Source organism: Pithys albifrons, chromosome 4 (genome assembly GCF_047495875.1).
Source record: "Pithys albifrons albifrons isolate INPA30051 chromosome 4, PitAlb_v1, whole genome shotgun sequence".
Classification (NCBI taxonomy): domain Eukaryota; kingdom Metazoa; phylum Chordata; class Aves; order Passeriformes; family Thamnophilidae; genus Pithys; species Pithys albifrons.
The window spans coordinates 15,588,395-15,600,584 of NC_092461.1; positions in this window are offsets into that span (position 1 = coordinate 15,588,395).

The window sequence follows — 12,190 nt, forward strand, 5'->3', positions numbered from 1 at the left end:
GTTGTATTCTGGCCTTCCGCTGTGCACAACTTTAACCTGATCACAGAAAATGTTCTGGACATTTTCTGACTGCTACCTGTACACAGGTTTCATGTCTATGTTGCAGGTTCAACATTACTTCAGAAGTACCTTCTAAACACTTTGTGGAGTTTTTCTCCTTTGGACTTTGGTACTTTGCCCTGTAAATATAAATTAAAAAAAAAAAAAACAAAACAACACCAAAAAAGCCTAAATAGTATTTAATTTCTGTCCTCACTTAAATTTAAATTTCTTCCAAGTCCTTCCCAGGTGCAACTAGACATTTTTAGCTCTAGAAGTTGTACATCTTCAACTAGAGTTCTTGAATGGTTATATCCTCTATATCTGTCAATCTAGCCCTCCAATAAAAAGTAGGAAAATCAGACTTTGCTTTCTTCATCTACTTGCTTGTATAATTTATAATTTAAAAAAAAAATAAAAGAAAACTAGTTCAAAAAAGAAGACAAAACATATAAGGATAGGATAGTAAACTTTTGGCAATAGAATTTAATTGCTCTCTCAGTTGCTTATTTACATTTCAAGTAACATTCATTTCTGGAAGAAGTATACCTTCTTATCACTTTTTATATCTTCTGCTTATATTTAATAGTTTAAAATAGCTGCAATTCATGTGCCCCATTCAACCAAACCCTCCACAGAAATGATCTAGAAAGAAAGAAATGCAGAAAGACATTTGTATTTTTGGTCCAAGCCAATAGATACATTTTGTTTACATGTGCATTTTTAAATCACTAATCTCTGGCTCAAAAATATCTAGATGAATTTAGCATGCTGAAAAATCACTTTTGCTGACACTTTAGCAAGCAGTTGCATCCTTTGACTGAAGACTGGGATGAAAAATATTACATTTAAATTCCATTGAAAGATTCCCCTTCAAGTAAAATGCTTGTAAATGTAGATGTTAATTAAAAAAAAAAAAAAAAAACAAACAAAACAAAACAACAAAATAAAACAAAAAAACCCAACTTTCTGAGACTACATTTTGGGGAAAGAATAATTACTGTGACTAATCACAGAATATTGCACTACATTTTTTCAGTAAATTTACCTGTAACATTTCTACTAATTCTGCACTTCTACATCTATTTCTAACTTTTCAACACTCTCTGTACATTAAGTTTCCTAGTAAAGCAAACCCAAAACATGGCAGTATTTTCCTTTCTCCTCATCTGCATTTCACACTGAAAGATCCAAGATGAATACTATGGACTATCAGTTTTTAAAGGAAAACCTATCACACTTATCCATTGAAAACCCTTGAGAAAATTTTTCGTGTTCCTGCTACACAAGTGGACTGATCATAGCAAATCAGTGCTCCATTGTAAGACAAAAAAACCCTTTCCTTTTAAATATTTAATTATTCAACCTCTATATCAAACCATAACATATATATAAAAACATCTAGACAAACAATGTAGAATAAGATAAAATTTACAAAGGAAATCAATGAAGTTTTGAGGTGTCAGAGTTGACAGTAAAATTTTAGGTCAGAGCTCTTGTATACATGCAGTTAACTAATCACAGGCCATTCTTCACAATTTACCACTTCATTCAGCATGCAGAATGGCTGACATTGGGATCCTCAGATAATAATTAATACTGGGCTTTCTTCAGTGTGTGCCTCTCACAGCTTTTACTTTGGCTCACTCTTCAAATCCCAGTCTGAACACAGACTCTTTACTTTTCCCATGGTGTTTTACTATGTCACCATAAGAATTTAGTTTAAAAGTAACAATGTGAAGAAGAGAGATGCAACTATCTTCACTTTACAAAGTGCTGATGCACACAGACACTGAAATCAGAAGTTTCCAATTATTTTAAATATCCAGCCTGAGATACCTTACCCAATCAGTTTTTGAAAACATGCTAGAGTTATTCTCTGAAGTGCAGCTTCAACTGTCTCTGCTCATCAGTGCAGCTTCTCCTAGTACCATGGCATAAGGTCAATCCAGGTACACAGAAAATGAGGCACATACAATTAGAGATCCCTTGTGAAAAGCCTGGTGTAAGAAACTAGCTACACATCATGACAGGGCAGTAAAAAATGTGGTTCTCCAGGGTGAAACAAGGAAATAGCAACACAGTGTAACCTCTCATCATCAGCTGTAATTACAAGATACATTCACTAATACCTTCTCATTTCTGCACTAATGTGGGAGTGAAAGAGAGAACAGTTTTATTAATGACAACATTGGTTCATTCCTGTTTTGTGACACAATCAAATATATTCATTGGAAAACCAGCAAACAATTGCATAATGAAGAATGCATCTAAATCTGCAAAACTAATCCTGCACTGAATTCAACACTAACATTCTAGAATCCTGCCTCTAAAACTAGAAGCCCATGAAGCTTACTGCCAGCTGCCAGCTAATCCTAGAGGTACTTAAGGTTTTATCATCACCTTCTTTCATAATTTTTAACTTCAGGGCTGTACAGGCACCTAGACTGAAGCACAACAAGTCTTCACAGTTTGGGCAACTCAGAAAACAGCTTGTGCTGAGGCTCTTGTCTAGTATCTAGAATTCATTCTTCTGCTTTTGTCCGCCAGGGGTTTGCCCCAGCCAGTGTTCTCAAAATCATTTAATATGCTACAGAATTGTGTCTTCTCACAAAACCCAATGCTATGTTTAGAAGAAGCTCTTCTCTGGCTGATTTTAAAAATTATTGACTCTTTTTTCCTTTGGAAATAGTATATATTCACCTGTGTCCATGAGGCAGCTGTGAGCTGTGCAATTTAAATATATAAAGATACCCCATTTTGTACATAACAATGTAGTTAAACTGCAAGAATTAAGATGCATCCTTGTTCTGAACCTTTCCTACTTCTTAGCTCCAGGCAACGAGATGTTAATTGGGCTTTTCAGCATGCAAACATTTTGAATCTCATTCCAAAGTACATGATGTTCATATTGGGTGATTAATGAGAGAACAGTGTCTGTGTCTGCTTGTGAGATTAATTCTTTATGTACATTTTCACTACCAGTGTAATATTCTTTTAATTTCTGTAGCGCTGTCTGATAATTGGCTTCTTCTTGATCATTTTAATGGAAGACTTTTCATCAAATCTAATGTCCTGAGCTTAATAATAATAATAATAAAAGAAAACATCAGTTTTCTTCAATTCTCTCTATAGCTCCATTTACTTTCATAAAAAGTTCAAATTCTTACGTTAATATCTTTCAGATGGCTGCAGCATGTTTGGAGAGTTCAATTTGCAATGGGGTCCTATGTTGTTTCTGCATTTTTTTATCAACTGTGTATTGACCTTTCAAGATTTTTCTGTCCATGCCTTGTACTTCTATTATCATGTAAGTTTTACAATTAGTGGTGAAATTTTGTTTCTCTGTCGTAATTAAGTCCTTTGTACATTCAAAATAAGTTGTAAATATTTATAAAATCTTAAAAAGGATAGCAAGAGATTTGCAGGAATTGGTTCCTTAATGTCAGAGTATCTCCAAGAACAAGTTAACTGGAGGCCATTACTGTCTCTGACAGTCATCTGACAGAGACAGTTGTATATCCAGCTTCCCCTGCACACTTAATATACATAATGTCTTGATGCTAGATACTAATGCAGAGTTCAAATGTTAAAATATGAGGCCACCTTAACTTTTAGTTGTCTAACTGCTCTGTTATGTCTGTGTCATAATATAGATAGATAGGACCTGAATTAAAGTTGTTCAAGCAGCTCCAAGTGTGGCAGTACCTAATTATTCAGCATTTGGCTTCACAGCCTTGACAATGCTTTTCAGTGTAGTACTGACTGTACTTTTTTTAGTTTTTCAAAATGTGTAGTGATCTCCACCTCCCTTGTCATTTCATGGCATTATTTTGAGGTTTGTATTTTGTCCCCATCCTGCTGATGAGCTGGTTTAGACTATGTATGGAACACTATCAAGGGAGACCACAGGTATGCATGGAGACTCTTGTCCCCCCATAACTGAACAAGAATGGGATGATTTTGACAGATATTTGCCAGAAGCAGAGAAAAGAAAATTTTAATTTTAAAAGAATCTTAAAAGCATGGCCAAAACTGAGTAGATTTTAACAGGATAGGCAAAGCATATATCTACACAAATATATTCTCTTACCAAGTGTCTTTTCTCCAAGTAAATGGACTCTAGATGAAGAAATGACCACAGGCAATATCATCACATTTGGTTTTAAGACAACAACAACAACAATTTTTTTTTAACACTGGAAAAGCATAGCTTGACTTTCAGGGGTGGCTGAATTTTCACTTCCATACCACTCTTCCTTCACCTTCCTATCTCACCTTCCTTTTCTCCTACCCATACCAAATATCAGAAGAATTTTGACACTTTTAATGCAAAAGTGTCAGAACAGAGAGGTTAAAGCTGTGGAATTATAAGCAGTGGAAACCAAGACCTTACTTAAAGTGACAAGAAATCCTTATGATTATAAAAATCATGTAATAGAGCAATAAGATCATGTAATTTAACTTTGGCACTAAAAGACAGAAGAAACGTCCTAATTTTTTTAAAATTCTTTATTTATTGATACCTCAATCTGCAACAAATAACTGGAGCTCAGATAAGGCTGAATACACACAGTAAGAAATATGTAGCAGTTTTCCTATATAGTAGCACAAAACTGACTTTAAATAGCTATGGTAGTTATCAGTGATCATAGCTTATTTCTGTTTGTATTTGGAATATTTTTCTGACTCAAATAAATATATATATAGAAATATAGTTATACATATAGAATATTAGTAATTCAGATGACATGCAAAATTTAGAAATCAGACTACTTACTATCTGACTATTGACACAGAGGAGTAACCAGTGTTTTTCATTAAGTCTTTTGCAATCCAATACTTTTTATCATCATTTTCAAAACTGAAACAACGTTCTCTTTGGAGAGCCATATTCATAGCAATGGGTGATTTTCCTCCAGAAAATATATTATTTCAGAGTCTCATTATAACTGGTATCTATCTAGTTTACTACTTTGACCTAAGAATCTCTTTTTTTCACCACAAACACTGTATGTATGAGGCTGAACACTTTTTTTGATCACTCTTTCATCTTGACAGATGCAATGCAGAGACACATAAGTGGCACCTACTGAGAACAGTAATGGGCTTATTTCCTGAATTTTACATCCTCACAGAGCACTTGGAATATGAAATCTAGATTCAGATGAAGACTGTGAAAAATGCACTAATCCAGACACTTCACTCAGTAAGGTACCTGTATTGCTCACTCTAACAAATTAAGAGATCTATTTTGATAATTCTAATGGATTGGAGAAGGAGCCCTCTTATTATTGCAGGCTGTATTTGTTAGGCTAACATCTTGAAACTGGTTTTGGCCAGTGTGAAATCATGAAATATATTGCAGTTTTCCTGTTTTGGTATATATGCAGTGCTAAACTGATGCCAATGATTTTGCAGTTCAGGTTTGCGTCTGTATGGGTGGCTTTAATGAAAGAAAATTCATCTTCAAGTACTTAACATTTTAGCAAAGTTCCCAGTAAGAAGCATCCTGCTCATTTCTGGAGAGACTGACTGAATAAGCTAGCTTCTGAAGGCTGACAAGGAGGGGGACCCCCCCGTTCACGGATTTCCTCCTCTCCAAATTTGAGAGGTTTAGTTATGGTATGAGATGATAATCACTATGAAAATGAGAGGTTCACAGGCTGAGCTGGGTAGTGTGAGAGAAACAAGTGACATGAGATGAGATAGGGGGAAGATGACACATGACATCAGAGTTGGCGGATAAATTGTGTAAAGATGGCACTGTAGACAATCTTGGACATCCCTATACCTATATTTTGATGTAACCCTTTTGGTAGCTCCCTCCAAAGGAGTGACAGGAATGAAAGCAGCTTGTGTGGAGATGGGAGCAGGAAATAGGGTTCCAGTCTTCATCTTGAATGCAGTCATGAACAATGGGTACACCTATCTGTAGGATCAGATGGTAAATCCAAATCTACAACTGGGAAAAGACTTTTAGATCACACATTAATATTTTCCCCTATTTCTCCACCACTAGATCCACTATTCAGATATCTAAGCTAGACCTTCAAGGACACTAAATCCACTGCACAAGTCAGGGCATCAGAATAGCACCATGATACTGGTTAGGAACACAGTGATGGTACCATAACAGAAGGTTAAGAGAATGGGAGCCAAAGCCAATAACACTGTTCACAACCAAGATAGCAGAGCAGAATCATGCACGTGGAATATATTTGGCTCAGTCTTGAGGATATTATCTCTAGAGTTCCTCAGTGCCCTGGAAGAAGCCAAGCAGGAATAAAAATAAGACCTAGATAATTTAATTTTGCTGTACTTCATTTCATTAAGTTGTGCTCACCTATGATTACTTTTTAGCATAATAGATGTCATGATCTCTTTCTTACATTAAATTTGACCAAGAAAGAAATTTTAGGTCTGTGCAGATTCTATAATTCATAAACTAATTTATACCTTGTACATAAGCAGGAATACATAAATAAAACCTGGGTTAAACAAAATTGTCAGGACTGTTTTGGTGCAACCATCTAGTGAAACCCTGGGTGAAACTTCTCTTCTTCTGAGTTTACAATGATAGCACATTGGTGTGCTTAACATCCCTGAAAAGTAGAGCTATTGTTTTTTTTTATGACTATGAACTTTTCCCGTGTCATTTATCTGAATTCAAGGAAGTAAATTAGCCTGGGACTGATGTGGGCAAACACTGAAGGGGAAAAGAATTGAAGCCATTCATTTGTGATGACCACAGGTGAAATTTAGTCAGTTGAACTTTTGAAAGATGGCAGACACGCTGGCTGAAATTTCAGACAATGTTTTAGACTAAAATACTTAAATTTTCCCATTTCTAATTTCAGTGATTTTACTAAAACTAAACAACAAATGAAACAAAAAAGGATACAAATAATAGATGCTTAGAGCCATTGATTTATGTAGAGATGGAAGAATTATACATAATAAATTACAAGATTTTTCTTTCATTTTTCTATTGGCAAATTGTCTGTGAAAATTGGATAATTTTCTTAAATTTATTTATTTGAAATTAATAAATTATTTTCTCGGGTAGTTAATTTACAATAAGATATCTGTATCTTATTGTCAAACAATTAATCAGAAATCTGTAGTAATAGAGAATTATAGAGCCTGATTACACAATATTTAATTGAACTTATTTTTGCTTTAGGTCAACAGCATGAAATTTCAACTCCAGTTTCCAGATATTCATGTCTGTGAATTTCAAAATCCTTTTACAGTAATACTCTTCAATATTTGCTTGTAAGTTCTATATCAGTGAACATTCCCGTTAGTAAATCTCTCTACTAAAACTATTTGTAGAAATGAAAGAAAATGACTGAAATAAAAACACTAAGATTTGAAGGAATATTTTCCAGGAAATAGCGCTGAGATGGATTTTTAGTGACAGTGAATTTTTTAATAAGCTTTGCTTATTCCTGATACCCACACAAGCATGCACTCACGAAATGGTATTAACATTTGGCAAGGCAGCAAATGTGCTTGTTCTGCTGTGACTCCTGATGGGAAAAGGAATATTGCAGAGCTAAGGGATCATCAGAATGAGGCTTCAATTCATTAGTTCATCGGTGATCATTTCAGACACTTAGTACCAGAACTCCCTGATTGACATTCAACATTAATTGAAAGACAAATTGATGTCAGAAAAGGTACAAGAAAGGGCAACAAAAATGGCTATGGGAAGAAAACAGTTTTCTTGAGAGGAAAAAAGAAGATAGGACTTTTGGAGAGCAGAGCAAATGCTTATATCTATCTGCATATGTTCCTTAACGATCCTGTAGGGCATTCAATCCACATCCTCCTCCCCATACAAACTCTGTACATTTTCCACAGTCACACAAGATTGGATCTCTAGATGTTAAGCCTGCTGTTTAGGAAAAATGAAATACTGGTTTCATTCCATGAGAAATTTCTGTCTTTAGAGAATGTCTCAACCAGTACTTTATTTGCTGAACATGGGAACTGCACATGAACAAGTGCTAACCAGTACTGGTGCACTGATGTAGCTCTGTCTGAGCTCTATGAGAGCAGATTAGAGGAATTCTGAATGAACCACACTCTGACAGAGAATATGGCTCTGAAATGTATATGATATCAAAATGTACCTTACAAACATGGTCAGCTTACCGGGAAGTTCCTTACAAAAAACCCCATGTGCACAAAAGCAATGGTACAAACACTTTTTTAAGATCACAGGGGTCAGAGGAAGTGTGTTTTTAAAAAGTCCTTTCAAGCTTCATAGCTGACAGAAAGAAAAGAGAGTTTTTCTTTTATGCCCTGTACTTTCTTCCTTCTGACATAAGAAGGAAAACCAGGGAATAACAGACAATTTTATACCAGTCATTTCTCTTGTGGCAGCAAAGGAAAATAAAAGTAACTTTTAAAGTCACCCATCCCCAAATCTTATGAAAGCAACATGGATTTCACAAAATCACATACTTCTGAACAAAGCAGATAAAAATTTTCCACTTTATATAACACTGAGGAGTTGATTACACTGTTTTGTTTATTTGCCTGTAAAATGTGTTAATGAATAAATTTTCGGACTGCAAGAAAAGTGAAGAGATAGCTGTGTTTAATATCATCATGTCTCTGGCCCTTCTTCAATTCTGGAGAAGCCCTGAATGCAAGCCTGTAACAGCAACACTTCAACAGAATTCATGCAGTTACATAATTTACTTTCTTGTCAGAGAGATGTTTTCAGTTTAAGGCATACATTTAGGCTATGAAGCAACTGAGATGTTTTCTCTGTGTTTATATTTCTTCAGAGTGACATTAGAACAAACTTCCAATAGAGAGGTCAAGCATCAAAGGCAGTTACAGGTTGTTGGTATTCATGTGTCTTCTGGGTACAGAAGAGAATACTTAATCACTTTGAACATGGATGACCTGAAACAAGACTTTAAATCACCTTATGTGAGAGGCTAGTTCAAAGAGCATGGAGTACATGGGAGTATAACAGCATATTACTAGTCTTTAAATGGAAATACACAGGGACAGAAAAAAAGCTTTAAAAAAACCAAACAAGTAAAGAAACAAAAAACCCCACAGTGTCTGCAGAGGTGTTGCTACAAGTGAAATAAATACATTTTTAACAGAAATTGTAAATAAACATATAAAGTGCAGATTAAATTGAATCCTTGTGTAAAATAATAGCTGATTTAATATCAAATCTTTCTACAATCATGCTAGCAGCAGAAGAACAAGAATTAAGGTGTTCCTAGCAATGCTGTTTCCTCTCTGGGCATTTTGCATACTTATCACCATCAAGAAGGCTCCAGGCAGAACAAAAGACTGTAGTTACATGGGAAAGTAATACCAAAATCTGAATGACTACTAGAATTTGGGTGATTTCAGAGTTCAATGAAAACTGAAGAGGCTTTTCAGCAAGCCTGGATTTAAATTTAGAATTAGGATTCTAAATTCTGATTTAGGTCTCTTCTAATTAGATGCCTAAAATCCATTTTGAGTCTGGGTCAAAAGGGATTTCAGATGGTTCCTTTTTTCTCTAGTGTTCTCTGTTCTTCACAAGTTGACATACAATGTACTTCTAGAATGACAAGTTATGTATTTTTTGGAGATAAACAAAGTTCTTGAATCTTTATTTTAATTAAATCTAGATAAATATGTTCTTCTGACCTGAAAGTCTAGTATTATTTGTGTATTCAAGGTTCTAAAGTTGTGCCTGTAGGTATCTGTTTTTAAAAGGCCATAGTCAAGTTCTTCTTTCAGAAATATCACAATTTGTTACAGTAATCTCAAAGTCTAAGCTTCACCAAGAAAATCTCGCTATTAACAATTTCTTCACTGACATCAGGTTGAGCCCCATGTAAGGTCCTATGTAGTACCTGCAGTTCAATTATACTGATTTTGAGAACTAAAGCATTACTTTAAAGCAATACATCATATGTGAATATACCCTTTGCTCATGCTTGAATTCATGTTTCAAGAATATAAAAACTTCTGTTATTGTGGACCAAGTAGAATCATAGAATATATTGGGTTGGAAGGGACCTTTAAAGGTCACTCTGTCATACTCCTTGCAATAAGCAGGGTCGTCTTTAACAAGATGTTTTTCCTAATATATTCATATCTACATACTCATTGTTAACTAGGCAGTATGTATAAATTCTAAATGTCCTTATGTGGAACTTCCCCATAATGCAATAGGATTTTTTTTCGTGTTAAAAAGAAAAGAAATTTTAAAATCACTTTTTATTCTCTGCAGACAGTGGTGCTTTAATTTAACTAGCTCAGCTGTTATGAATGAAGCTACTATACTTGAATTTGTTAAGTACAGTAAATTCCACATGACAGTCTTCTTAGGTTAGCCAATTGTGGTGGGTTGACCTTAGCTGGATTCCAGGTGCCCACCAAGCTCCTCTATTGCTCCTCTTCCCGGCTGGGCAAGGGAGAGAAAACGAGATGGAAAATGACTCATAGGTTGAGATAAGGTAGTTTACTGAAGCAAAAGTTAAAGTTTGCACGTGCACAAGCAAAGAGAAAAAAACAGGTTTATTCTATGCTTCTCATCAGCAAGCAGTGTTCTGCCACTTCCCAGAAAACAGGGGTTTGCTCTGAAAGAAATTATGCCACATACTATGGAATATCCCTTTAGTTAATTTGGGTCAGCTGGCATAGTTGTGTCCTCTCCCCGCATCATGTCTCCCCCAGCTTTCTGACAGGGGGAATGTTAGGGAGACAGCACTGATGCTATGCCAGCACTGCTCAACAGTAGACAAAACACTGAGGTCTTATCAACACCTTTCTAGCTACCAATGCAGACCAGGGCACTGTGAGGCCTGTATTGGGAAAATGAACACTATCTCAGCCTGTAATAGTTTGATCCATGGCTTCCTCAGTAACCATTGTATCTAAGGAAGTTACAAGTATTCCACACGTGTCTTCCACGTAGCAGGGGGGGAGTGGTTTTTGCTGTCGTCTCTCTTGGCCGAGGAGCTGGTGGGAGGTGGTTGGAGTCTGTTCCTTCCGGTTGGTGGTGGTTCTCCTGTCCTGGGTGAGATTGTTTCATTCTTGTTCCCCTTCCTTGAGGTTTTTAATTGTGTTTTGTTTGATTCATTTGTTTCTTTTGGTTTGGTTTTGTGTTCTTCTCAATTTCCCAGGGACTCAGTCCCCTATTCCCCTTTTCCCTTTTCCTTTCCCCTGGGGGGTGGGATTCCACGTACTGTGTATACAGTGTGGTTTGTGAATGTTAGAAAATATAATTTATTCTTTTTATTCAGTTCAGTTTCTCTAGAGTGCATTTCTTTTCAGTGGATTTTTTTTCCCTTTCCTTTGCTGGGGAAGTTCTGGGAAGGGAAAGGGGGGCCAGTCCAGGGTTGGCAGCAGCTAGGCTAAACCTGCGACATTATAACATGTTATGGGTTTAGCCAGGTGGGCCTAAACTTAGGTTTTAAAGTTCAGCTAGGCCTAGGATTGTCAGCTGATTTAAGCTGGGCTGAGCTAGCTAACAGCTGACTTCTTCTAGCCAATAATATTGTATTCCATACCATACTACATCATCTCAAAAGGTGTAAATCCAGTATGTGGGAGTGGCTTAGTCAGTTCCATCATGGCTGCACTAAGAGGAAGACATCTAGCAGCTCCTCTACTATGCTAGGCCCTGCTTCTGTTGCCTCTGCTTGCATTTTATTTGCATTCAGGGAAGTAGAAATATTTTTGTTGTTACTCTTTCTGTTTCTTGCTATGTGTCTCTCAGAGTACTTACAGATCTAGTGTAATAGACTTTGCTTTGTATTGATTGGGGAGTGGGAAGTTATGCCTTGTTATATATATGTAACTTGTGTAAGTGGGTGTTATATTGTAGTTTCCTCTTAATTTTCTCTTTTCTGTATAAATACATGTAGTTAGTTTCAGCATAAACCTGGGTTTGAAGGGTTTATTTTCCCTCTCCCTCTTCTCTTCCCTTGGCTGGTTGGGGGGGAGGAACACTTTCTCTCTGTCTTGGACAGTTGGCGTTTTGCCAGCTCAACCCAGGACACAGCCAGACCCAATAGACCTATGGGCTGAAATATGAAGAAAAGAAAAAGGTGCCTAAGCCAGAAAGTTAACAAAAGTTCAAAGCTGGAGGTCTGAAATTATAAAAGCAATCTCT